General features: G+C 42.9%; 1 long non-coding RNA gene across 17 annotated transcripts in view; it reads right to left on the reverse strand.

Moving 5' to 3' along the window:
• LOC147343043 (uncharacterized) overlaps positions 1-9,199 on the reverse strand; it is a 268,552-nt gene extending 259,353 nt beyond the window's left edge. For 4 of the 17 annotated variants that reach the window (XR_015156905.1, XR_015156903.1, XR_015156896.1 and 1 more), the window contains exon 1: positions 8,055-9,199. This is a non-coding gene — a long non-coding RNA (uncharacterized LOC147343043). Of the gene's footprint in view, positions 1-3,643; positions 3,713-8,054 lie in introns of all 17 variants that reach the window. The other 13 variants (XR_015156904.1, XR_015156899.1, XR_015156894.1 and 10 more) reach the window with 8 other exon arrangements.
• Between the last annotated feature and the right edge of the window lie 15,369 nt (positions 9,200-24,568).

Below are 24,568 nucleotides of genomic sequence, written 5' to 3' on the forward strand. Positions count from 1 at the left end.
TAGCAGGACCTGTGACCTTCAGCTTCAGATGCTAGCCTCACAGGAATGAGTTGGTAAAATAAACACTCTTCCCTACCTCTTCTCCTTGACTCTGGTCTCCTGCCAGAGCATTCCATTGGCCAAACATAATTGGAAACGAGGAAAAGGGAGTCCATCAGTGCACTTTATACGAGGTTAGACCCTTGGAACATAGAGCAGAGCAGTGAGAAGATCTGAGGAGCAAATGGAAAATATCACAGGACATCTCATGTCATGTCTACTCAGCATTTGTGTGTGTGTGTGTGTGTGTGTGTGTTAGTAGCTCAGTTGTGTCTGATTCTTTGCAACCCCATGGACTGTAGCCCACCAGGCTCCTCTGTCTATGGAATCCTCCAGGCAAAAATACTGGAGTGAGTAGCCATCCCCTTCTCCAGGGGATCTTCCTGACCCAGGGATGAAACCTGGGTCTCCTGCATTGTAGGTGGACTCTACCGTCTGGGCTACCAGGGAAGCCCACTCAGCATGTATACACTTTTTAAAAAAATATTTATGTATTTATTTGGCTTCATTGAGTCTTGGTTGTGGCACATGAGATCTTCATTGCCTCGTGTGGCATCTTTCATTGCAGGGCACAGACTCTCCAGTTGTAGCACGAAGGCATAGTTGCTCTGAGGCATGGGGGGTCCTAGTTCTCCCACCAGGAATCAAACCCATGTCCTCTGCATTGCAAGGCAGACTTTTAACCACTGAACCACCAGAGAAGTCCCATGCATTCACTTTTATTCTGGTAACAGCACCTCAGTTTTCTTCTGGGAACCCCTTCCCTCCCATTCTCCTGTCACATGATTTAAGCCCGTTTGATAGCATCTCTACCAGCAGGGGAGGTCCTGTAACTCAGGCCTGACCAGTCAGCACCACACCCCTCTAACCATGGTAACTGGCTCAGAAATAAACATGGAACTCATTTAAGGACAATGCAAAGCAAACTGCTGTTTTTCTGCAGGAGAGGCATGTTCTCCTTCCCCTTATATTGGAAGATATTAGCCTGGAAGCTGGGCCAGGTGTCCTTTGATCTCCCACAGCCAGGCGAGGCGCTGGTGGAGAAGCCGTTCAGTGAGGCCACAGCCCAGCTCATAGACGAGGAGGTGCGGCGGCTCATTGGCTCCGTGCAGGAGCGCACCCTAGACCTGCTCACGCGCTGCCGTGAGCAGGTGGACAAGGTGGGCAGGCGCCTGCTGGGGAAGGAAGTGCTGGAGTGGGCCAACATGGTGGAGCTGCTCAGGCCGCGACCGTTCATGGAGAATATCACCTACGAGGAGCTCGTGGAGGGCACGGGTGGCCTGGAGGAAGACACGGCCCTTCCTGAGGGTCTGCAGGGCTGGCGTGGGGGGCCCGCTGAAGGAGAGCCCAGCCTAGCGCCTCCGCCTGGAGAGCAGCCTCCGGGACCCCCAGGAAGCAAATTAAAGCACATGTAACCCGAAGCAATGGCACCCCACTCCAGTACTCTTGCCTGGAAAATCTCACGGACAGAGGAGCCTGCTGGGCAGCAGTCCATGGGGTCGCTAAGAGTCGGACACGACTGAGCGACTTCACTTTCACTTTTCACTTTCACACATTGGAGAAGGAAATGGCAACCCACTCCAGTGTTCTTGCCTGGAGAATTCCAGGGATGGGGGAGCCTGGTGGGCTGCCGTCTATAGGGTCACACAGAGTTGGACACGACTAGAGTCAGACGCTAGAGTCAGAAGCGACTTAGCAGCAGCAGCCTGGAGCTACTGGAAGCCACATGGCCCCCAAAGGGAAGAACCTGGATAAAGAGAAAGTCAACTCAGAGGAAGGCAGAGCCAAGAGAGAGAAAGACTCGTTCCTAACAATATTGTTTTGAGTTCTATATTCAATTGTGCCTGAATCTACCCTGTCTGCTGCTGCCGCTGCTAAGTCGTTTCAGTCGTGTCCGACTCTGTGCGACCCCATAGACGGCAGCCCACCAGGCTCCCCCATCCCTGGGATTCTCCAGGCAAGAACCCTGTCTATTCCATTCCGAAATTTAAATGATATTGAAGGGAGTCTCCTGGTGGTCCTGTGGTTAGGAATCTGTCTTGTAATGCAGGGGATGTGAGTTCAGTCCCCAGTTTGGGAATGGAGATCCCATGTGTGCAGAGCAACTGGGCCCATGAGCCACACTGGAGAGTCTGCATTCCCCAGCACAAGACCTCACATGGTGCACCAACGATCCCGCATGCCACAAATGGGACCCAAGGTAGCCAAATAAATAAATAGACAAATATTAAATATAATAATAATAAATTATATTGAAAAGACAAGATCCTGTAGTCTAAAGAAGGTGGTTCCATTACCTTCTAGCTAGGCAACATTGGCAAAACACTTCACTTTGTGATCTTCAAGTTCCTTGACTTTATTTTTTTTTAATTTTATTTTTAAACTTTACAATATTGTATTGGTTTTGCCAAATATCGAAATGAATCCGCCACAGGTATACACGTGTCCCCCATCCTGAACCCTCCTCCCTCTTCCCTCCCCATACCATCCCTCTGGGTCGTCCCAGTGCACCAGCCCCAAGCATCCAGTATCGTGCATCGAACCTGGACTGGCGACTCATTTCATATATGATATTATACATATTTCAATGCCATTCTCCCAAATCATCCCACCCTCTCCCTCTCCCACAGAGTCCAAAAGACTGTTCTATACATCAGTGTCTCTTCTGCTGTCTCGTATACAGGGTTATTGTTACCATCTTTCTAAATTCCAAGGTTCCTTGACTTTAAAACAGGAAATTATAATGCCCTGCCACCCTCTTAGGCTTATTATGAGTACCAAACAAGATCACAGATGTAAAGGTCCCTTGTGAACTGCAAGGCATTGTGTAAATATCACAGATTCTCGTCCAGGTCATCCCCACCTTCAGATGCACCACCCTCGGGACATTGGTAACGCAGTGTTCCAGTCAGGGGCACACAACATTCTAAAATTACTTCCCAGGCTGAGTAATGACATATTGGAAAGCAGCTGTTAAGAGCAATGGCAATCTCTACATTGCCAAATGGAAAAAAAGAAAGAAAGAAAGAAATTGACAAAATTGGCTTTATTTTAAAGAGACAGACTGGAATCAGCAACTAAGAAACAGAATCATGAGAAAAATTCTACTGAATTAAAAACTATGTCTGAAACAATGTCAGAACAGAAGAAGACAGAAACAGGCAAAAGTGAAGAAAAATGGTCCATGCTCTGGGGCACTGTGATTCAAACTGCAACAGTCACAGCTGGGAAGCAACAGAGTCAAAATCAAAAACCACGGAACAGACAAGACAGAGTGCTTCCCTGAGGACAGAGAACTGTTGAAAGGGAAAGCCCATACGTGACCACCATAAAATACTGGGAAAGAATAAAGGCAGAGGCCAGCCAGTGGGGCAGTAAACCCAAGCTCAGAAAAACAGAAAGATATCAAAGGTCTCACGGCTGAAGCCAGCATGATGGTGAGCATAGAATCTGAGGGCTCTTCACCCAGTGGCTAAACCCCATGTGGAAATTTCAAAACTGGAATGGGAAAAACTTGAAGCACAGCTAGGAAAATGTCTTACCGCAGAGGTTAAAGAAAAAAACACATCTGCAAAATGTTTCAGTGTGCTCCTCAGTAGCTCACCTCACAAACACCAGGCTTGGATAAAGTGCTTGGCTGCGTGCTGGTCCAGCAATTTGATTCTATTGCAGACTAAAATTAAAGAGCAGAGAAAAAACTGATCATCAACATGCCAAGCGCACCATAGTTTACCAATGGACTGAAAACTGAAAGAGGGGTTAAGTCCAAATGAAAGTAAAATCTCTCTCGTCCAACTGAAGAAACAAAGCGCTCCAAAGAAGTGTATTTCAAAAATGACTTTTAGCATCAAGCCAAGGACTGTGTTAAGTTTTATGTGGGTTTTCCAGGTGGCGCTATTGGTAAAGAATCTGCCGCCTAGTGCAGGAGACATAAAAGATGTAGGTTTGATCCCTAGGTTGGGAAGATCCCCTTGAAAAGGGAACGGTAACCCACTGCAGTATTCTTGCCTGGAGAATCCCATGGACAGAGGAGACAGAAGCAACATATCCTTCCCCTATCCTCAACGCACCCCCAGTCAAATAACAATCCCATTGAGAAGGAAAATCTCACTAGACCAAGACAGAACATAGGATGGAATACAGCAGCTGGAACAAACCAGACTTATGTAGCTGTAAAGCAGGTGTCTGCTCAATGAAAGTCCCCTCCCCACCACCCCCACCAAAAAGAAAAACAGACTCACATCACCATTTTCTTCCCTCGTTTAGGAGGAAATGAATAAATCAACTGGAAAAGATTTGTTGGTACTTTCCTCCCTGTCCCAATCATCCCTCCCCAAACACAGCATCATCCTGCCCCTCCCACATCCACACTGTACTTCGAATCCTTCTTTCCTTGATTCCTGTTACTACTACCCTTGTCTTGGCCGCTGTCTTCTCTTGCCTGGACTGCCCAGATTATCTGCTTATTCCCATTCTCTCTCCCTTATAATCAGTCTTCTGCTTATGTAAACTAGATCAAAACCCTTCCATGGCTGCCAAGACTACAATGAAATATCAACTCTTCCAAGACCCTGTACCTTCCAGCTTCTGACCACTCCTTTAGCTCATTTCATGGGACTCTCCACCTCACTCCATCCAGCTTCACTGACTGCTCCATTCTGTGAATGCGCCACACTTTTTGCCACCAAAATATTTTAGCATATACTTTTCTCTGTGATGCTGTTTGTTCCCTCCCACTCTTTACCTAACACTTCTTCACCATGAAGTCTCAATTTAAAAGTTTCTCCTGGGAATTCCCTGGCAGTCCAGTGGCTAGGATTCCACACTTTCACTGCACAGGGCCCAAATTCAATTCCTGGTCAGGGAACTAAGATCCCCAAAGTTGCATGGTATGGCCAAAAATCAAACAAGTTCCTTCCCTCAGAGAAGTCCTTCTAAGCTCCCACCAAAAATTAGGCCTCAGAGCACCCTGGACTTTTCTTTACCATAGTTGGTAATTACACATATTTATTCTGTCTCTGACTCCTCACAATACTAAAGAGCTGGGAACTTCTCTGCTTGCTCCCTACTGTACACCCAGCTCCTAGATTAGATCCTGGAACCCAGAAGGGGATCAGAAAATACTTGCTGAATGAAAAAATATCCTCTGCACTAACATGGTGTACAAAAGTAGAAATTATGTCCTCTTTAGTCAAAGTGCATCCAATATAAAATACACAAAACAAACAGAAGCAGAATAAAATAGAAGAAAATCACATGTATGACAGACTATATGGAAAGTGCCATAGAGGTGCATAGGCACTCTACATAAGTTACAAAACAGAAAACACTGAGAAATTTCTATCTTCAGGGGAACCCACCCCCACCCCATGCAGTCACTAGTAATCACTATTTTCTACAAAGGCAGAACCAAAAATAAAATAAATATATTTTTTAAAAAACAAATAAAACCTGTCTACCTGTCCATAAACAGAAACCAAAGAATCTCTGCTTACTAACCTAGGATTGCAACCAGTGAAAAGTGAAAATGTTAGTTGCTCAATCGTGTTTGGCTCTTTGTGACCCAATGGACTGTAGCCCACCAGGCTTCTCCATCCATGGGATTTCCCAGGCCAGAATACTAGAGTGGGTTGCCACGCCCTTCTCCAGAAGATCTTCCCCACCCGGGGATCGAACCTGGGTCTCCTGCATTGCAGGCAGATTCTTTACTGTCTGAGGCACCAGGAAACCAACCGATAGCTAACTGCATCAGCAGCACCAAAACTATGCTGACTGCCTGTGTAGTCCCCAAATTTGCATCATTGGAGAAGTACAGAAATGCAGAAGAAAAAACTAACCCCAAAACTGGTTCCACTTGAAGACATAGTGTTGGAAAGCATCACACCTACACTTAACAAGGAACAAGCTAAAGAAACTGCAAATTAACAATTTTTTATGAAATCAGAAAACTGAGGTCACAGAGCCAGTAACCAACACAGAATCTGAAGAAAGACAGACATCCACAAGGAAGAAACAGGACCCAGGCCTTTAACTGGGACAAACACGTGACATCTCAGAAGCCACTGAGAAGAATTTAGTTAGAAATGTTTAACAAATTACTGAAGGCCAAACATAGGCTCACTAAGGGCTGCAGCAATAGAAGTTGGGTGAAGGGTGTATGGGAGCTTCCTGTACTATCTTTGCAACTCTTCTTTAAGTCCAAAACTATTTACAACAAAAATAACTGGGGACTCATGAGTACTACTGAACGTGGACAGAGGCAAACTGAACACATGTCTCCTGGGACGTCTTCCACCCCAGGCATGCATGGAACTCTCAAAAGAAACAATGTCCATGAAAATGACCTCACTCACCAAGAATACAGGGAAGAAAAAAAAAAACAGGAACTCTAATGACTAAGTCAGTCCACAGACCCAACAAACAGAAGTTTTCACCCCTGAAAAAGTATGTACACATTTATTTTGCATTTCTAGAAATTAGAATTGAGGTTCACTTCACATTAATGAAAATTAATGCAGAAGGAAGGTATGGGGTGCATGGACACAAAAAAATAGAAAACTCATTGGTAAATTTAAGCAAGAATTGACTATAAAAATAATGAGGATGGGGGCACAAGGTATATGAGAACTCCAAGTACTTTCCACTCAATTTTGCCATGAACCTAAAACTGCTTTTTTAAAAAGTTTACTTTTTAAAAAATAAATACATGATGATAAATTTTTGTATGGAAAACAAAATGGAATTAAAATACTAGATAAAAATAGCACAGAAGATGGAAAAGCTACTCAAAGCAGACCATGGAAGAAATATTTACAGGAAGTTAAAGAATTCTAAAATTATTAATCTTATTCAGGAGGAAAACAGAAATATTAATTTACTTTCAGTTCAGTTCAGTCCCTCAGTTGTGTCTGACTCTTTGAGACCCCATGAATCGCAGCACGCCAGGCCTCCCTGTCCATCACCAACTCCCAGAGTTCACTCAGACTCATGTCCATCCAGTCAGTGATGCCATCCAGCCATCTCATCCTCTGTCGTCCCCTTCTCCTCCTGCCCCCAATCCCTCCCAGCATCAGAGTCTTTTCCAATGAGTCAACTCTTTGCATGAGGTGGCCAAAGTACTGGAGTTTCAGCTTTAGCATCATTCCTTCCAAAGAAATCCCAGGACTGATCTCCTTCAGAATGGACTGGTTGGATCTCCTTGCAGTCCAAGGGACTCTCAAGAGTCTTCTCCAACACCACAGTTCAAAAGCATCAAGTCTTCGGCACTCAGAATTCTTCACAGTCCAACTCTCACATCCATACATGACCACAGGAAAAACCATAGCCTTGACTAGACGAATCTTTGTTGGCAAAGTAATGTCTCTGCTTTTCAATATGCTATATCTAGGCTGGTCATAACTTCTCTTCCAAGGAGTAAGCGTCTTTTAATTTCATGGCTGCAATCACCATCTGCAGTGATTTTGGAGCCCAAAAATTTACTTTAGACATTGTTAAAAAATACATATGTGACTAACTGCTTCCTTTTAAAAATCAGCTTCAAGATGACAACACACACACTGGTACAAATGGAAGAACTTCCGCTGGAAAAAACCTTAAAACGGAGCAACTTTTATACACGGGGCAAAGCAGAAGTCCACAGGAAGCAGGTGGGAAAGGTTGGGACACAGCCCCACTCCCCTCCCCGCATCCCGCATTCGGCAGGAGACCCTCAGTCAGAAGGAAACAGCACCCAGAACACCTATGAGGAGTAAAGGATTTGAACGAACCCCACACAAGGTACCCCAACCTTTAAGAACTGCACCTGAAAGATGAGCCCCCAAAATATCTAGCTTTGAAAATCAACTGGGGCTCACATGCCAAAGACCCAGAAGACTGCAGGGACCTGAACAAACCAGGGTTTCCCCGACCCTGGCCCCAGCGCGAAGCACCCAGGGGCACCCAGACTTTGTGTGGAGGAGGCTCCTCTGCTTGTCCCGGAACCTCAGCCTGAGGGGCAGGCCTCTGATTTGACATACATTCGGGTCTTACTGGAGTGCTCTCTGCCAGGGGAGACTGGCGGCCAGATCTCGGTACCTGCTCTCCGCCTCGCCTCAGCCGGGCACCGTGTTAGCGCCTCAGGATGTCCGCCGTCTCCCGGAAGCGAGCTCTTCACGCCTCCAGCTGTCCGGGTCGGTCTTCACAGCTGCCGCCAAATGAAGTCTGCTGATCACCTGGCTCTGTGGGCAATTGCCCGCTGGCCAAAAACGCCAAAGCTTAGGAAGGTTGGAAACATGCCGTCTCTCAGAGTTCGTAATGGTGGACTCTGAAGAAAACTTAAGATTCCAGAACTCAGGTTTCCAGAAGTAAATGCTGTCTTCTTGTATTCGTCAGTTTGAGTGAAAAGCCTTGAAATGGGCATTTTCTTTAAGTCTGCAATTCCTATCTTGGAGTGACTCATTTACCTCAAGAGAATAATCTCAGGCATTTACAAATATTTAGCTACGAAACAGTCCTGACAGTTTAGAAGCAGGATTAAAGATGATTTTTTTCTCAGCTTTTGCTGATCCACATGTTCTATAAAAAGATAAATTACTTTGGTTTTTTTTTTTTATATTTATTTTTATTTGTTTGGCTGCAAGGGGTCTTAGTTATAGCATGTGGATCTAGTTCCCTGACCAGTAATTGAACTCCAGCCCCCTGCACTGTAAGTACAGACTGTTAGCCACTGGACCACCAAGGAAGTCCCATTTTCATATTTTAAAAAGAGGTTTTTAATATTGGAAAGGACCTTAAGATGTTTAATATTCTTTCATGGTCTAGCATCATGTGACTTTATGGTAGGCAAATACTGGATTTTAAGGTACATTAAGTCTCAAGCTCAAGAAGTCTCTTCACAAGCCTGTTGAAAACATTAGAGATTAACATTTTTAAAGCTATTAGATTTTATAGTCATGATTATCCTGTCTTGTCTGTGTTGATGACAAAAACACAGACAAATTGCTGATGATGTTCCATCCTACCCCCAGCCTGTTTTTTGCTTTGCAAACTTTCCTTCATCTTTCAAGTTCCACTCCCTGGTCCCCTGGTCTGGACTTCCACAAAACAGGAGGCACATCTGAATCTTAACCTTAAATCTTAAAGTAACCTGATATGTTACTTTACCTGATTCCCAACTAAACTAAAAGATCCTTGAGGGCAGAGGCTACTTCTATTTTTTTCCTCTTTTTTTAATTGATGTATAGTACACATTTCAGGTGTGCTGCTGCTAAGTCATTTCAGTTGTGTCCAACTCTGTGCGACCCCATAGATGGCAGCCCACCAGGCTCCGCCGTCCCTGGGATTCTCCAGGCAAGAACACTGGAGTGGGTTGCCATTTCCTTCTCCAATGCATGAAAAAGAAAAGTGAAAGTGAAGTCGCTCAGTCGTGTCCGACTCTTAGCGACCCCACGGACTGCAGCCAATCAGGCTCCTCCGTCCATGGATTTTCCAGGCAAGAGTACTGGAGTGGGGTGCCATTGCCTTCTCCGATTTCAGGTGTACCATATAATAATTCACTATTTTTAAAGATTATAATTCATATATTGTTATGGGAAAATATTGGCTATATTCTCTGTGCTGTACCATATATCCTCATAGTTTGTAACTCTTAATCCTCTACCCCTAACTTATCCTTATCTGGGAATCTGTTTCATTTTTTAAATTCCACACATAAGTGATATTATACAGTTATTTGTCTTTCACTGTCCAACTTATTTCACTAAGCAAATTACCCTCCAAGTCCATCTGTGTTGTTGCAAATGGCAAAATTGCATTCTTTTTATAGCTAACTAGTATTCCATTGTATATATGTATCACATCTTCCTTATCCACTCATCTGTTAATGGACATTTAGGCTGCTCCCTATCTTGGCTATTGTAAATAATGCTTCTATGAACATTAGGAAGCATGTATCATTTCAAATTAATGTTTTTGTTTTCTTCAGATATATAACCGGGGATGGAATTGCTGGATCATATGGTAGTTCTGGGCTCCCCAGGTGGCTCAATGGTAAAGAATCTACCTGCCACTGCAGGAGACACCAGAGACTTGAGTTCAATCCCTGGGTGGGAAAGATCACCTGGAGGAGGAAATGGCAAGCCACTCCAGTATTCTTGCTGGGAAAATCCCCTGGACAGAAGAGCCCGAAGGGCTACAGTCCGTGGAGTTGCAAAAGAGTCAGTCATGACAGCATGCACACGAGCACACACAGTACTTCTATTTTTAGTTTTTTGAGACACTGCCATACTGTTTCCACAGTGGCTGCACCAATTTACATTCCCACCAACTGTGTACAAGAATTTCCATCTCTCCACATCCTCTCCAGCATTTGTTATTTGTGTTCTTTTTGATGATAGCCATTCTGATAAGTGTGAGGTGATACCTCATTTTCGTTTTGATTTGCATTTAGCAATTTTGAGCATCTTTTCATGTGCCCGTTAGCCATCTGTATGTCTTTAGAAAAATGTATATTCAGGTCTTCTGCCCATTTCTTAGTTGGGTTGTTTGTTTTTTGATGTTGAGTTGTATGAGTGGTTTATGTATTTTGAAGATTAACCACTTATTGGTTGTATCACTTGCAAATATTTCCTTGCATTCAATAGGTTGCCTTCTCATTTTGATGATGGTTTCTTTTGCTGTGCAAAGGCTTTTAAGGGTTAACTAGACCCCATTTGTTAATTTTTGCTTTTGTTTCCTTTGCTTTAGGAGACAGATCCAAAGAAAATAGTACTACAATTTATGCAGAGGTTAAGTCTTAATAGACTTTTTATTCCCAGGTACTAGCACAGCTTGAGAAGGCAATGGCACCCCACTCCAGTACTCTTGCCTGGAAAATCCCATGGATGGAGAAGCCTGGTGGGCTACAGTCTATGGGGTTGCTAAGAGTCGGACACGACTGAGCGACTTCACTTTCACTTTTCACTTTCATGCATTGGAGAAGGAAATGGCAACCCACTCCAGTACTCTTGCCTGGAGAATCCCAGGGATGGGGGAGCCTGGTGGGCTGCCGTCTATGGGGTCGCACAGAGTCGGACACGACTGAAGCAACTTAGCTGCAGCAGCACAGCTTGTTTGTGAATGAAAAGGAATTAGACACTCATTATGAATCAACAGAAGGTAACTCTGTTTCTTAATAAGACCTGGCACCCCATGTCAGTGTGGATTTTTTCCCCACACCAAGCAGCTCCCCAACACCAGCTGGGTGTCCTACAGTTTAATGCAATCCTAACACTAGCTACTGGGAGATAACATCAGATTCCTCATATTAAGTGCTCAGTCCTACAAGACTGCCACCACCACCACCCTACTTTAGATGCAACTTCAGATTGTCGCCTGTGCTTCTGACCAGCTGGCTATCATCTGGATATTCCAGTAACCCCCTAAGTTCAGTTAATTTGCTAGAACAGCTCACAGAATTCAGAGAAATGTTTTACTTACTAGATTACCAATTTATTATAAAGGGGGGACTAGCCAGATGGAAGAGATACATAGATGGGGCAAAGTGCATGGGAAGGACACGGAGCTTCCATGCCCTCTCCAACCAAGCACATGGTTCTCCCCAAAGCTCCCCATGTTCACCAACTCAAAAGCACACCAAACTCCACTCTTTTGGGGATTTTTGGTGGCTTCATTACATCTTCATGATTGATTAAGTCATTGAAAATTGATGACTGAACTCAATCTCCAGACCCTTTCTCCTCGCAGGAGAAAGTCATGTCTGACTCTTTGCGACACCACGGAGTGCAGCATGCCAGGCTTCCCTGTCCATCACCAACTCCCTTAGCTTTCTCAAACTCATGTCCATGTCCACAAGTTAAATAAGCAGGGTGACAATATACAGCCTTGACGTACTCCTTTCCCAATTTGGAACCAGTCCATTGTTCCATGTCCAGTTCTAATTGTTGCTTCTTGACCTGCATACGGATTTCTCAGGAGGCAAGTAAAGTGGTCGCATATGCCCATCTCTCTAAGAATTTTCCACAATTTCTCATGATCCACACAGTCAAAGGCTTTGGCATAGTCAATAAAGCAGAAATAAATGTTTTTCTGGAACTCTGTTGCTTTTTCGATAATCCAGAGGATGTTGGCAATTTGATCTCTGGTTCCTCTGCCTTTTCTAAATCCAGCTGGAACATCTGGAAGTTCACGATTCAGATACTATTGAAACTTGGCTTGAAGAATTTTGAGCCTTACTTTGCTAGTGTGTGAGATGAGTGCAGTGGTGCAGTAGTTTGAGCATTCTTTGGCATTGCCTTTCTTTGGGATTGGAACAAAAACTGACCTTTTCCAGTCCTGTGGCCACTGCTGAGTTTTCCAAATTTGCTGGCATATGGACTGCAGCACTTTCACAGCATCATCTTTTAGGATTTGATATAGCTCAACTGGGATTCCATTATCTCCACTAGCTTTGTTCATAGTGATGCTTCCTAAGGCCCACTTGACTTCGCATTCCAGAATGTCTGGCTCTAGGTGGGTGATCACACCATCATGATTATCTGGGTCATGAAGATCGTTTTTGTACAGTTCTTCTGTGTATCCTTACCACCTCTTCTTAATACCTTCTGCTTCTGTTAGGTCCATACCGTTTCTGTTCTTTATTGTGCCCATCTTTGCATGAAATGTTCCCTTGGTATCTCTAATTTTCTTGAAGAGATCTCTAGTCTTTCCCATTCTATTGTTTTCCTCTATTTCTTTGCATCAATCACTGAGGAAGGCCTTCCTATCTCTCCTTGCTATTCTTTGGAACTTTGCATTCAGATGCTTATATCTTTCCTTTTCTCCTTTGCCCTTCACTTCTCTTCTTTTCACAGCTATTTGTAAGGCCTCCCCAGACAGCCATTTTGCCTTTTTGCATTTCTTTTTCTTGGGGATGGTCTTGATTACTGCCTCCTGTACAATGTCACAAACCTCCATCCATAGTTCTTCAGGCACTCTATCAGATCTAATCCCTTGAATCTATTTGTCACTTCCATTGTATAATTGTAAGGGATTTTATTTAGGTAAAACCTGAATGGCCTAGTGGTTTTCCCTACTTTGTTCAGTCTAAGTATGAATTTGGCAATAAGCAGTTCATTATCTGAGCCACAGTCAGCTCCCGGTCTTTTTTTTGCTGACTGTATAGAGCTTCTCCATCTTTGGCTGCAAAGAATATAATCAATCTGACTTCAGTATTGACCATCTGGTGATGTCCATGTGTAGAGTCTTCTCCTGTGTTGTTGGAAGAGGGTGTTTGCTATAACCAGCGTGTTCTCTTTGCACAACTCTGTTAGCCTTTACCCTGCTTCATTTTGTACTCCAAGGCCAAATTTGCCTGTTACTCCACATATCGCTTGACTTCCTACTTTTGCATTCCAGTACCCTATGTTGAAAAGGACATCTTTTTTGGATGTTAGTTCTAGAAGATCTTGTAGGTCTTCAGAGAACTGTTCAACCTCAGCTTCTTCAGAATTAGTGGTTGGGGCATAGACTTGGTTTACTGTGATATTGATTGGTTTGCCTTAGAGACAACAGAGATCATTCTGTTGTTTTTGAGATTACACCCAAGTACTGCATTTGGGACTCTTTTGCTGACTATGAGGGCTACTCCATTTCTTCTAAGGGATTCTTGCCCACAGTAGTAGATATAATGGTCACTAATACAACAAAAAAGACACCTCACTAACACAACAAAAGACACCTTTATTGCTCTCTGCACAGGAAATTCCAAGGGTTTTAAGATTCCTGTGCCAGGTTTCCCTGGTGGCTCATTGGTAAAGAATCCGCCTGCCAAGCAGGAGATGTGGGTTTGATCCCTGGGTCAGGAAGATCCCCTGGGTAAGGAAATGGCAACCCACTCCAGTACTCTTGCCTAGGAAATCCCATGGACAGACGAGACTGGTGGGAAACAGTCCATGCAAAAGAGTCAGACTTGACTTAGCAACTAAACAAGTGTCAGGTTTGGGACATGACTAAATAAATATCTATTATAAATAACATTATCACAGTAGTCAGTCAGTTCAGTCACTCAGTCGTGTCCGATTCTTTGTGACCCGATGAACCGAAGCACACCAGGCCTCCCTGTCCATCACCAATTCCCAGAGTTTACCCAAACTCATGTCCATTGAGTCAGGGATGCCATCCAGCCATCTCATCCTCTGTCATCTCCTTCTCCTCCTGCCCTCAATCTTTCCCATCATAAGTGTCTTCTGAAATGAGTCAGCTCTTCACATTAGGTGGCCAATGTATTGGAGTTTCAGCTTCAACATCAGTCCTTCCAGTGAACACCCAGGACAGATCTCCTTTAGGATGGACTGGTTGGATCTCCTTGCAGCCCAAGGGACTCTCAAGACTCCTCCAACACCACAGTTCAAAAGCATCAATTCTCTGGGGCTCAGCTTTCTTTATAGTCCAACTCTCACATCCATACATAACCACTAGAAAAACCATAGCCTGACTAGACAGACCTTTGTTGACAAAGTAATGTCTCTGCTTTTTAATATGCTATCTAGTTTGGTCATAACTTTCCTTCCAAGGAGTAAGCGTCTTTTAATTTCATGGCTGCAATCATCATCTGCAGTGATTTTGGAGCCCAAAAAAATAAAGTCAGCCACTGTTTCCCCAGCAATTTGCCATGAAGTGATGGGATCAGATGCCATGATCTTCGTTTTCTGAATGTTGAGCTTTAAGCCAACTTTTTCACTCTCCTGTTTCACTTTCATCAAGAAGTGATGAAAGAACTAAAGAACAAGCTCTTTAGTTCTTCTTCACTTTCTGCCATAAAGGTTTTGTCCTCTGCATATCTGAGGTTATTGATATTTCTCCCAGCAATCTTGATTCCAGCTTGTGCTTCTTCCAGCCCAGCGTTTCTCATGATGTACTCTGCATATAAGTTAAATAAGCAGGGTGATAATATACAGCCTTGACATACCCCTTTTCCTATTTGGAACCAGTCTGTTGTTCCATGTCCAGTTCTAACTGTTGCTTCCTGACCTGCATACAGATTTCTCAAGAGGCAGGTCAGGTGGTCTGGTATTCCCATCTCTTTCAGAATTTTCCATAGTTTGTCATGATCCACACAGTCAAAGGCTTTGGCATGGTCAATAAAGCAGAAATAGATGTTTTTCTGGAACTCTCTTGCTTTTTCCATGATCCAGCAGATGTTGACAATTTGATCTCTGGTTCCTCTGCCTTTTCTAAAACCAGCTTGAACATCTGGAAGCTCACAGTTCACATATTGCTGAAGCCTGGCTTGGAGAATTTTGAGCATTACTTTACTAGCGTGTGAGATGAATGCAATTGTGCAGCAGTTTGAGCATTCTTTGGCATTGCCTTTCTTTGGGATTGGAATGAAAACTGACTTTTTCCAGTCCTGTGGCCACTGCTGAGTTTTCCAGATTTGCTAGCATATTGAGTGCAGCACTTTCACAGCATCATCTTTCAGGATTTGAAATAGCTCAACTGGAATTCCATCACCTCCACTAGCTTTGTTCATACTGATGTTTCCTAAGGACCACTTGACTTCACATTCCAAGGTGTCTGGCTCTAGGTAAGTGATCACACCACCATGATTATCTGGTTCATAAAGATCTTTTTTGTACAGTTCTTCTGTGTATACTTGCCACCTCTTCTTAATATCTTCTGCTTCTGTTAGGTCCATACCATTTCTGTCCTTTATTGAGCCCATCTTTGCATGAAATGTTCCCTTGGTATCTCTAATTTTCTTGAAGAGATCTCTAGTCTTTCCCATTCTATTGTTTTCCTCTATTTCTCTGCATTGATTGCTGAGGAAAGCTTTCTTATCTCTCCTTGCTATTCTTTGGAACTCTGCATTCAAATGGGTATATCTTGCCTTTTCTCCTTTGCTTTTCACTTCTCTTCTTTTCACAGCTATTTGTAAGGCCTCCTAAGCCAGACATTTTGCTTTTTTGCATTTCTTTTTTCTTGGGGATGGTCTTGATCCCTGTTTCCTGTACAGTGTCACGAACCTCTGTCCATAGTTCATCAGGCACTCTGTCTATCAGATCTAGTCCCTTAAATCTATTTCTCACTTCCACTGTATAATTATAAGGGATTTGATTTAAGTCATACCTGAATGGTCTAGTGGTTTTCCCCACTTTCTTCAATTTAAGTCTGAATTTAGCAATAAGGAGTTCATGATCTGAGCCACAGTCAGCTCCCGGTCTTGTTTTTGCTGACTGTATAGAGCTTTTCCATCTTTGGCTGTAAAGAATATAATCAATCTGATTTTGGTATTGACCATCTGGTGATGTCCATGTGTAGAGTCTTCTCCTGTGTTGTTGGAAGAGGATGTTTGCTATGACCAGTGCATTCTCTTGGCAAAACTCTATTAGCCTTTGCTCTGCTTCATTTTGTACTCCAAGGCCAAATTTGCCTGTTACTCCAGGTGTTTCTTGACTTCCTACTTTTGCATTCCAGTCCCCTATAATGAAAAGGACATCTTTTTTGGGTGTTAGTTCTAAAAGGGCTTGTAGGTCTTCATGGAACCATTCAACTTCCGCTTTTTCAGCGTTACTGGTCGGGCATAGACTTGGATTCCCGTGATATTGAATGGTTTGCCTTGGAAACGAACAGAGATCATTCTGTCGTTTTTGAGATTGCATCCAAGTACTGCATTTCAGACTCTTGTTGACTATGATGGCTACTCCATTTCTTCTAAGGGATTCCTGCCCACAGTAGTAGATATAATGGTCATCTGAGTTAAATTCACCCATTCCGGTCCATTTTAGTTCACCGATTCCTAGAATGTTGATGTTCACTCTTGCCATCTCCTATTTGACCACTTCCAATTTGCCTTGATTCATGGACCTAACATTCCAGGTTCCTATACAATATTGCGCTTTACAGCATCAGACCTTGCTTCTGTCACCAGTCACATTCACAACTGGGTGTTGTTTTTGCTTTGGTTCTGTCCCTTCATTCTTTCTGGAGTTATTTCTCCACTGATCTCTAGTAGCATATTGGGCACCTACCGACCTGGGGAGTTTATCTTTCATTGTCCTATCTTTCTGCCTTTTCATACTGTTCATGGGGTTCTCAAGGCAAGAATACTGGAGACAGTGGACCACATTCTGTCAGACCTCTCCTCCATGACCAGTCCATCTTGGGTGGCCCCACATGGCATGACTTAGTTTCATTGAGTTAGACAAGCTGTGGTCCATGTGATCAGATTGGCTAATTGTCTGTCATTGTGGTTTTAGTCTGTCTGCCCTCTGATGCCCTCTCTCAGTGCCTACCGTCTTACTTGGGTTTCTCTTACCTTGAACATAGAGTTAAATATATTCACAGCCTAGAAGTTGAGAATTATATTTTATTCAGCTTGAATTTTTTGGACTTCAACCCTGGGAGGCAGCATCTCAAGTGACTCTTAGAGAACTGCTCAGAGAAGGCAAGGAGAGCTGGAAAGGGAAAGTGAAAGTCGCTCACTTGTGTCTAACTCTTTGCGACTCCATGGACTATACAGTCCATGGAATTCTCCAGGCCAGAATACTGGAGTGGGTAGCCTTTCCCTTCTCCAGGGGATCTTCCCAACCCAGAGATAGAACCCAGGTCTCCCACATTGCAGGCGGATTCTTTACTAGCTGAGCCACAAGGGAAGCACAAGAATACTGGAGTGGGTAGCCTATCCCTTCTCCAGTGGACCTTCCAACCCAGAAATCAAACTGGGGTCTCCTCCATTGCAGGCAGATTCTTTACTATGGAGGGGTGGAGCCAGGTTATATAGAAGTTTTGCAACAAAAGGCAGGTAGTCTGAATGTCAGAAGATTATTGTGATTTAAATGAAAACCAGATAGCTCAAGTTAAACAATTTAGCACTTTTCTATTATGGGAAGACGCAAGATTCTGGGCTCACTGAAATCATTCCTTTGATGTGCACCTCAGCTCCCTGGGGCCAATATCCTGTGTTTTCACATCCTGAGTTTCGTCAGTGCTCACTGGCTCACACTAGAGGTCTGCAATCTCTGATGACTGTGAATCCTTTGTTTACTGATACAGCAGGAAATATTCCATTTCTCACACTTAATAATTACCATTCCCACAAACAAGATAAATGTTCTTAAATCTTCACGGTCAAATGTTTTAAGCTGTTGTGAATTTCAGATCCTTTCTACATGAATTTCTTTTAAGTTCAAGGATAGGTTATTGACATTTCCTGAGCATACTGCAAATTCTAAGAACGTGTGCAGCCACCATGGGTTTTTACCTAACTATAATATGGCTTAATGTTGTTTTGAAAAATGTATCTGTATGTGTCCTAGTTGCATTCATTGTGCTAACAGAAATACCCTACATGAATTCTCTGTTTCCAAAGTTAATTTGGCAAACATCTGCTACAAGAAAATGGTCCAGATGGTTTTTGACATGTAGTGATAATAAATAAGTGGTCCTTTTCACATATTGCAAGGATTTGCTGCAGTTTTCTATTAAAGGGATGTGGTTTATAAAAGGGGGGGAGGGAGTTAATTTCATGGCCACCCAAGGCACATGGAAACATATGTGAGTCATGTGTCTAAATGCCAGACTACTCTTTATAGATTCAAATGGGGTCACATTGCCAGAAATATCTCATATGTTACTGACCATGTCTCTTTCTGATATTTGAACATCACTTGCCACAAGCTTTACATATATTAACCTTAATCTTTTCAACGGCCCTATAGAGCATCACCGACTCGATGGATGTGAGTCTTAGTGAACTCCAGGAGTTGGTGATGGACAGGGAGGCCTGGAGTGCTGCAATTCATGGGGTCGCAAAGAGTCGGACACGACTGAGTGACTGATCTGATCTGATAGAGTATCATCTCTATTTCTAGACACAGAAGTAGCCCATAATTATTAGTAAGTGGTAGAGCATTTAACACCAAAGTCCATGTTCCTAGTACCCATACATTTTCCACATCAATCGTTTCTCCACTGCCAGGTCTCATTCCCAGTGGACAAGACCTTCTCTGTGAGCAAACTTGCTTGAGGGCACCTTTTCATCCCCTCTGAAGCCCATTGTCAGTCTCCTCCCATCAGACAGAGTGGCACACCTGTACCCACCCTACAAGCTCTCAGGCACAGGAGAACCATCCTGAAGTGCAGAGACTGCCTCTTTCACCCAATCCAGTGTCCTTCTTAAATATCCAAATAGCAGTTCACCTCAATATCTCACAGAACATCTGAAACACCTCATCTCTGCCCATGATCCTTCTCTCCCTGTGCTGAACCAGAGGACTCAATCCAAGACAGATACTGCAGTTTGCCTCCCTACAGAGCAAAGGCTTTTAACCAAAAACTGATAACAGTTGATCAATGAGCTGGGTTAAGAGGCAGGCAAGCACTAAGTTATCATAGGAAATGAACCAGACAGAGAATGCTGTATTTTTCAAAATTCCTTCTGTGAAGAATGTGATATGTGGTTGAGAGGAATACATTCAAAAGTCACTTGGAATAGTAAGATCCCACAGGAGTGTGTAAAGGTGGCTGTTAAATACCCAGTAATGTTGCGTGGGGTGGTCTGTGAGTTAGACTTGAGTTAGACTTGTTGGGGGAAGTCAGCAAGTTTGGAGCTAGAGGGAAAGTATTCTTAATAAGGAGTAAGAACTGAGGGAGTTAGGTCTGCCTTTCCCACAAGGAGCGCTTAACCTTTCCACAACTGAACAAACACTTATTAAGGAAAGGGAATTTGAAGAGGCACCAAACTGACAGCCTGAGAATGCCATACAAGCTTGCCCTCGTTTCCAGGAGTAGTTATGGTCTGGGCTGCTACGATGATTCCTACCTTTCATATAACTGTTTCTAGAAAATTTTAACTTTCTTAAATGTAGTATTTAACTTTCAATATCTATGGCACCTGCTTTAAACAGAGCACTAGGCTATTATTTCAAGAACACAAGAGAAACATTAGACACTAGGAAGCTTTAAATGAAGGAACAAAACTATTACATACAAAACACAAATAGCGTAAGTGCTTAACATAAGTAACATTAAATAACTTAAATAACACTTATGAGCATTTAGTACATCTGATACTGTGCTGAGTGCTTTATATGCACTGTGTGTGCTGTACTAAGTCACTTCAGTAATGTCTGACTCTTTGCGACCCTTTAGACTGCAGCCTGCCAGGCTCCTCTGTCCATGGGAATTCTCCAGGCAAGAATACTGGAGTAGGTTGCCATGCCCTCCTCCAGGGGATCTTCCTGACCCAGGGATCGAACCAGCATCTCTCATGTCTCCTGCATTGGCACGCGGGATCCTTACCACCAGCGCCACCTGAAAAGCCTCATATATGCTTTATCTCATTTAATGCACACACATACACACAATACCATGAGGCAGATACTAGTATTATCTCCATCTAACAGGTGAGAAATCTAAGACAATGAGATATTAAATGATTTGCCCAAGGTCCTCCAGCTGACAAAAGGCAGAACCATTGTGAGTCAGCATGTGAAGGCGATCCACCAAAAGGCTTGGGCAGAACTCAGTAGAAGAGCTGTTGAAAAGGGTCAAAGGGTGAAAGAAAGGCAGGAGGACAAGACATGCAGTGGAAACAGGTTGAATGAAGGTACAGATGTCAGAAGAAAGCTCCAGAATCTGATCTATGACCTGCAGGACAAATCCAGCCCACCATCTGTTTTTTTGCAGCTTAGTTTTACAAATTAAATGGCTTTTGCCTTAAATTTAAGTAGTTAGAAGAGGGGGAGGATCAAAACAAGAATAATATTTATGGCCCAAAGAATCATATAAAATTCAAAACGTTCGTGTCCACAAATTTTAGTTTCCAAAAGTTTTATGACACATAGTCACACCCATTCATTTATATATTGTTCGCTACTGCTTAGCGCTACAATGGTAGTGTTGAGTTGGTGTGACAGCGAATGTGGTCCCCAAAGCCAAAGATATTTATTTTATCACGCTTCTGGAAAAAATTGGTTGACCCATAGACTAGAGCAGAGGTCATTCTCAAATACCAGAAGTTTTACTAGTTTGAAGGAGAATATAAAAAATAAGTGCAATGAAGTAGATTTTCACAAAGTGAAACTTACTCAATTTAAGAAGAATCCTTCATCCTGAGGTGACATCCTTCCTACTTTTTTTGTTGAAGTGATGTCTTTTCTGTTATTCAGTGACAATGAATGATGGTTTGGTTCTGTTTAATCTCTTTATCTACCCTGGTTAATGGGGATAGAAGAAGCAAAGTCTTCTCTCCTCTTTCTTGCTCTTCCTTAGCTTCTTTTGGCATCTATCTACTCCACCCACTCACTCTCATTCTTCCCAGCTCCAACACCTTGCCTCTTCTGCAAAGGCAGTGACCTCAGAAAGAATTCACATGCCACAGAAACAGCAAAGGAGAGATATTATAGGTTTTCTGCCATCTGTGTTTCAAGGTAAATGTCTAGTTTTGTGCCTTATAAGACAGTTTCTCTTTTTGCCCAAAGAAGCAGCTCCTCTATTTTATCATTAGAACAGGGAGCTCATACCTATTCGATGTCACAAGCACTCAAGAAATGTCTGTGCTGAGTTTTTAGGAGTCGATTCTAAACGTATATGCCACAGGCTACAGAGTGATCCTGATGGACATTTCCATCAAAGCAGACAGAAAGATTTCCTCCCAAAATCAAGCCAGAAATACATTCCTGGGCAAAATGATCACTCTTAAGTACACCTAATAAGTAGTAGTTTAAAAGAAAAACTTATTGGAGTCTAATACACAGATAAGTACACAGATAATAAAAGAACAGCTCTACAAATTTTCACAAATTGAACACATCCTTATAACCAATATTCTGGATATTTCCAGCCTGTAGAATCCCTTTCTGCTCCATTTCAGGCACTGCCCCCAAAGAGATAAAAAACTATCCTGACTGCTAGCAGCACAGATCAGTTTTGCCTGTTTTTTTGTATATAGTATATACTGTTTTATGATGGACTTCTTTCACTCCAGTGATGGGACAACTGTGGGAGAAGGTGAGGAAAGAAATGGTCTACCTCAACAGGAAGGAGTATCTTATAATTTAAAATGCTTTGAATGACGGCACATGGTGATAATAAAAAAGGAAAACTGACTTTTAGTCAGTTTTATTATTGTTTTTAAATTGTCTACACACAATCCACATCCTCATTTCCCTATACCTGGGGTGAACCGCTTCTACCGCCCACTTGTGCCAGTACACTTACAAACACAGTAAGTAGTGTTCCACTTACCATTATATAAGATTCCTTTGTGTGGCTGCCCATAGATGCAGATCATTCATTTTCATCACTGTATAAGACATCATTGAGGGACTATACCAAGAGTTTGTTTATTCATCTATTTTTGATGGGCATTTAGGTAATTTCTAGTCTGGGGCTACTATGCACAGTACTGCTCTGAACATTTTCATCTGTGTCTTCTGATGAACATATGGATGTATTATTTCTGTTGCATAAATACTGAGGAGTAAATTTTCTGGGGTCATAGGTATCCATGTGTTTGGGTTATTTTTTTTTTCTTGTGTTTTATTCTTTGTGTGTGCATGTATTTAGCTTTAATATGTTGCCAAAGAGTTTGCCAAGTAACTGTACCAATTTGCACTCCCCCCACCAATGTGTGAGCACTCCTGGTGCACCGTATCCTTGCCAACACTTGGTTATTTCTGTCTTTTCATTTTGGCCATTCTAGAAATTGTGTTGCATATACTCACAATTATGAAATATTGGTGAATACCTGAAAGAACAGAGATATCAATTTCTTCAGAAGGATCCACAAGGGGAAGGAAAATATCAAATTCAGTCAGGCATATAAAAACCTAAAAGATCAGTTCTAAGTTATGTTAAGGGAATATAACCATCAGAAAGAGGGATACCTATAGACATAAATGATGTTAATTTAACAAATACTTATTGAAGACATGTTGTTAGGGACTAACTTGTGTCCCCCACCGCACCCCACCAAAATGTATGTGCTGAAGCCCAAACTCCCAGTGTGATTATTCAGAGATAGGGCCTTTAAAGAAGGCAACTGCGGGGCTTCCCTGGTGGTCCAGTGGTTAAGCCTCCATGCTCCCTGGGCAGGCACACAGACTCAATCCCCGGTCGAGGAACTAAGATCCCACATGCTGCCTGGTCCAGCTGGGGAAAAAAAAAAAAAGGCAATAAGGGATAAATAAGATCAGAATTCAGTAGGATTTGATGTCCTTATAAGAAAGAGGCACTTGAGCTGTCTCTGTCCATACACACACAAAGGAAAGCGCATGTGAGGGCATAGCAAAAGGCAGCCGTCTACAAGCTAGCAAAAGAGGCTTCACCAAAAACAAACCTTGCTGGCACCTTGACCTTGGACTTCTAGCCTCCAAAACTATAAGAAAATAAATTTCTTTTGTTTAAGCCATCTGGTCTATGGTATCTGTTATGGCCACCTAAACAAACACATGCTTTGCGCCAAGCAGTAGACTAGGAACTGGGGTATTCATGATGAGAATTACGCTCCTAAATTCGAGAAGCTTAGGTTGGCCATGATGCCACTGGGACATGTAAAAGTAGCAACATTTGGAACAGTGTGTCTTGGACTTCTGATGTTGACAAAGAATAGATGGAGGGGGACTTCCCTGGTGGTCTAGTGGCTAAGACTCCCCACTTCCAGTGCAGGGGCCCAGGTTAACCCCAGGTCAGGGAACTAGATCCCACATGCCACAACTAAAGATCAAAGATCCTACACGCCATAACTACGAGCAGCCACATAAATTAATGAGTAAACAATTTTTTTAAAAAGAGAGTAGATGGAGGACTCCCTTCCATAATTTGCTTCCAATCAGTGCTGTCTCTTTATTTTTTTCCAAGATAGTTTTGGAAGCCTACAAGCTTAATGCTAAGACACGTTCATCTGTTCTTCCCCAAGTAGTAATTGTGTTTCATTGTTTCCATGATGTTTATTTTTTATATTATATCATCACTGAAATTGAGATATAGTTGTTATTGATGGAGTCTTATCAATTAATGTCAGTCTGGATGGAAGTCAAGTTTTTCTAGAAAGGATTTGAGTTTGTCTTTGCTAGTCATATGGGTCGATACAAAACTGAGACCACTTTAAATTCTCTCCTTGAAATTTTTGACCCATATTGGTAGAGTAAATTTAGACCACAAATCAAAATAAGAACCTGTTTGTGGTTCCCATTTTCAGGGGAAATTTAGTTTTCCTCCTTCCACCCAGCACCAGGTTTAAATATTTAAGGTTTCTGCCTGATCTCTTCTTGCATGCCTACGTGCTCAGTCACTCCATCATGTCCGACTCTTTGTGACCCCATGGACTATAGCCCACCAAGTTCCTCTGTCCATGGAATTTCCCAGGCAAGAATACTGGAGTGGGTTGCCATACCCTTCTCCAGGGGATCTTCCCAACCCAGGGATCAAACCCACGTCTCCTTTGTCTCCTGCATTGGCAGGCAGATCCTTTATCCCTGAGCCACCTAGGAAGCCCTTTTCCATGAGAATGTAGCCTTTTGGATTCTCTGACTTTTGCTCCTGAAGGGGCTGAACTCCTTCCCTTACAGAT

This window comes from Bos grunniens, chromosome 28 (genome assembly GCF_055505025.1).
Source record: "Bos grunniens cultivar Pamir isolate PY7600 chromosome 28, Bosgru_T2T1.0, whole genome shotgun sequence".
Taxonomy (NCBI): Eukaryota; Metazoa; Chordata; class Mammalia; order Artiodactyla; family Bovidae; genus Bos; species Bos grunniens.